This window comes from Mus caroli, chromosome 9, assembly GCF_900094665.2.
Source record: "Mus caroli chromosome 9, CAROLI_EIJ_v1.1, whole genome shotgun sequence".
Lineage (NCBI taxonomy): Eukaryota > Metazoa > Chordata > Mammalia > Rodentia > Muridae > Mus > Mus caroli.
Genome location: NC_034578.1, coordinates 41,355,345 through 41,359,446, shown reverse-complemented (window position 1 = coordinate 41,359,446; position 4,102 = coordinate 41,355,345).

Here is a 4,102-nt window from a genome sequence, read left to right as displayed (position 1 = left end):
CTGTCAAAATAAGAGCTCCCCCATCTCGCCCGACTCCTCGCCCAACCCGGCTCCCCCAGCCTCCCAGTGGTCTGACTCGGTAAGGCGCCCGACCGGCTAGCAGGAGGCAGTTGGCCCTGGGCGGGGAAGGGGCCTTCGAGCTACCCTCCCCCTTTCCTAAGGACTAGTGAGGAGTAGCACCCACAGCATCAGAGGCTAGGAAGAGATCTGACAAACCTACCGTGCTATCTGCACGGATTGGAAAGAGTGGGAGTTACCTACCTACACACACACACACACACACACACACACACACACACGCACGCACGCGCGCGCACACACACCCACCCCTAGCTCCCCTCTTTATTGTACCCACCTACATCCATTTTGCACTGAGAGCACTCCCCCCACCCCCAGGATATAGACTGAATTTTTTTTTTTCAATTAAACCTTCAGCAGTGCAAATTGGATGCTAAGAAAATGTTTGAGGAAGTGAAACCTTCATCTTCTCCAACTCTCCCTCCCCTCAAAAGATTTCACACCTACATTCACAGTACACACACAAACACCACCCTATGGGATGCTAGACCCACGGAAGAAAAAAAATTCTAAGCAGTGTTTTAAAGCATTGTCTTATATTATCTCAATGGTTACCACCACGAATTTACAAGGAAGGGGTAAATGAGAAAAGTGAGGCTTGTGTGATAAGGAATTACCAAGTTACACAACTAGAATTGTGGACCTGGGACTAGAACTCAAAGCTTCTTCTCCCAGGCCATTTTCCTTCTATCCCACTGCCCCCTCACCTCGAATGAAATCAACCAGTGCCGAGCGAGCACTGACTGCTTCACAAAGAACAGTAGCAACCCGTGTCTTCTGTTCCCCGTCACCTGTCACATCAGTGCCACCCACCAGAGTACTGACTCCCAGATGTGTCGTTCCTCCTGTCTGTACATCTGGCTGGCATGAGATTCCTGAGGACTCAGATCATAACTTCGAGTCTCTGTGTTCCTTGCATGACTGTCTCAGGTGCTGGCCAGGTTCACAGGAGGGCTTCAGTGAATGTTTCTGGGTGGATGGGCCCAGGAGCTGGGCACTGGGCAAGATCGGGAGGTCCAGATGAGGCGCAGGGGTATAAGCGCTGAATGAAGGGCTCATCATGACAGGAAGGGAAGGCCAGAGGATCAGTTCAAGAGCATCTTCAGCTTCATATGGAACCCGAGCTCCAACTGGGCAAATATGAGTTTCTATATAAAATAATAAAATAAATGATAAATTAAACAAAATCCCTGAGAGTGGAGAGACTATTTCTCTATAACTTGTGTGTGTGATGACTTACTGAGCACTTTCATGAGTATTACCAAATGACCATGTTTTAGGTTTGTAGTTAGGGTCTCTGTAGCCCTGTCTGTCTGTCCTAGAATTCACTCTGTAGACTAGGCTGGCTTTGAATGCACAGGTCTACCTGCCTCTGCCTCCCAAGTGCTGGGATTAAAGGAATGGACCACTATGCCCAGGGACTATGTTTTTGTGTTTTTTTTAAAATAGAACTATTTTGTCTTTATGAATGTCTTCGTATGTGTATTATGCACCCACGTGTGTGTGTGGTGTCCACAGGTGTGAGCTGCCATGTGGGGTGAAGAACAGCCTGGGTCCTCTTCAAGAACATCAAGTGCTCCTTGCTGTGAGCCATTCTTCCTCCACTCAGCAACGATCCCCAAGTGTGTACTAACACTGTGCTAGTTTAAAGATTTGATCACCCCAATTCTATGAAGCAGGTCTATCTTCATTTAAAGGAAAAGAAACTGAAGTCCGGAGAATCGGATCTCTGTGATCCCCGTATTTTAGAGTGTAGGGCCGTGGTGAATTTGGGTTTAATTTTTTTTTTTTCTGTCTTTAGGGTCTCTAGGGTATACTACTGACCACAGGCAGAGGAGCAGCAAACAGATTGACTCGAAGTTACCATGTGGATCAGCCTCTATCAAAAATGACAAAAGGCTTGGGCTTCACTGTGACAGGTTCTCACTATATAGCCCTGGGTAGTCTGGAATTCTCTATGTAAAGCAGGCTGGACTCGAACTCACAGGAATTCACTTGCCTCTGCCTCCCGAATGCTAGGATTAAAGGCATGTAGCACTAATTCTTTTTAGCATAAGCCCTGTTCATAGTAGATCCAGAAATCAGTATTTATAGTGGTGGTGTTAGGCTGGAGAGATAGCTTAGCCTTTAAAGGCTAGGCTCACAACCAAAAATATAGTGATGGTGGTGGCTGGGTTACAGGGGTCTCTAATGTCGTAAATGTAGTACATAATAAAACCCAAGAGTGGTATGTCCCGTGAAGCAGCCCTGTGGAGCGCTTCCCTGGGTGTGGCTGTGACTCATCCCCCAATGTAGGTTCCAGGTCTGGATGCAGAGCCCAGCTTTGGGCAGCCACAAGTTATGGGAGGAACCCTGGAGCCAGAGAGCAGGGAAGGAAAGCGGGTGGCCCTTTGCTGGAATCGAGCGGCTCCCTCTACTGGCCAACTAGGGGAGACGTCCTGCTTGTGTGTGTGTCTGCATCACGAGGGATGTCACAGGTGTGCCAGCGAGTGTCTATGTCAGCTTTTGCGGGTAAAAGTGTGACGTGGGCGTAAGTGTATGAAGGTGCCTGTTTCTGATACGATGTTGCTGTGCCAGCGCGGCTCGAAACTGTTTCTGGAAGCTGTACTCACAACCGCATCTTGTAATAAAACGTACTTTTTGGACAGTGTGGAGCGGACGCCCAGGACTGGGACTGCTTGTTTTCAGAGATTAGCCATCTTTCTGTTTCTATAGTGATCCGAATGCACAAATAATGCTAGCATTCCTCTCCAGCGTGCACTAGCCCAAGTAGGTGGGCGCCGGTCAAGGGAAGTTATGTGGAAGAGGCTCAATATTCTGAGGACCCAAGAAAGGGTTAACCTCAAGCCCCACAGTAACTTCAATCATTGGCTCGGGGCACTGCCTGTCAGAGTTCTGAGGGTGGGGTTTTCGAGGCTGCAGTCAGATTGCCCAGAGCCCCTCACTAGTCACTAGTCCCTGGAATCCCCCTCCTGTCACCATCATCATCGTCATCCGACCACTGGGCTTTGCCCCACACTGTGCGTAGCTTGATGGAGACACCTTTCTGGGCCCTGGATGAGGCGCGGATCCGGGCATCCTGGCTTACCCACTCTCTCCAGCAGCCTGGCTTCCTGATAGATGGTGATTATTATATAATAGACTCTCTGGACAGAGCTGTGCCAGCGCTGGGAACATTGCCCCTCCTTGAAGTATGCCTTAGGGCCTGGCATCTGCCGAACCGACCTTACCGCCCAGCTGTGCCGACGTCCCCGGCACCGCCTCCTTCCGGGAGCGGGAGACCCCAAGAGCCACCTTCCTGGTGGCCAGAGGCCGAGTCCTGGGACAGGGCGGGCCCAGGCCGGGAGTCAGGCCGACACCCCGCAGGTCTCTGGGTCGGCCGGCAGAGTGAGGCTTTACCAGCGCCTCGCTAGGATTGTGGAGTCCACCTGGCCCCTCCAACCTGAACTTGGAACTTGGGAACCAACAGAGGTGTGGCTAGGGGGCGCTGGGGCCAGGGTGGGAAAGGGAAAGGAGTTTCGAAAGCTGCGAGGACAGGAAACTCCAAGCTGGACCAGGGGGCCGGCAGGGGCAGAGGGGGGAGGGACTCTTATCCTGACAAGGCTCCCGCCTTCTCCTACTGGAGGGTTTGGAAAAACTGAGCAGGCAGCCAAGGCTTGGCTGGAAATCCTGCAGCCCACCCTCCTGGGGACACAAAGCTGGAGGGCGGGGGCAGGGCGGGGGGGAAGAGAGCGCGACCCCGGGGAGGGCAGGGCCCCTTTTGGGGCTGGGGGCCCAGGGCCAGGTCCCTGGGGAGGGGGTTCCAGGCGCTGTCTCCCTGCAGTCTGCTTCCCCCAGCTCCTTGCATTCCCCCTCCCCCCTCCTCCTCCCTCTCCGGCTCCAGTCTTGCGGATTGCGGGCAGACTTAACTCCTAGCGTGCCAGTCTGGTGGACTTGGAAGTGGTGACACTTGATTCGCGAAGGAGGGAGGGAGGGACTCCGGACCCCACTCCCACAGTTTAACACGTTAAGGCCCGGAACGCAA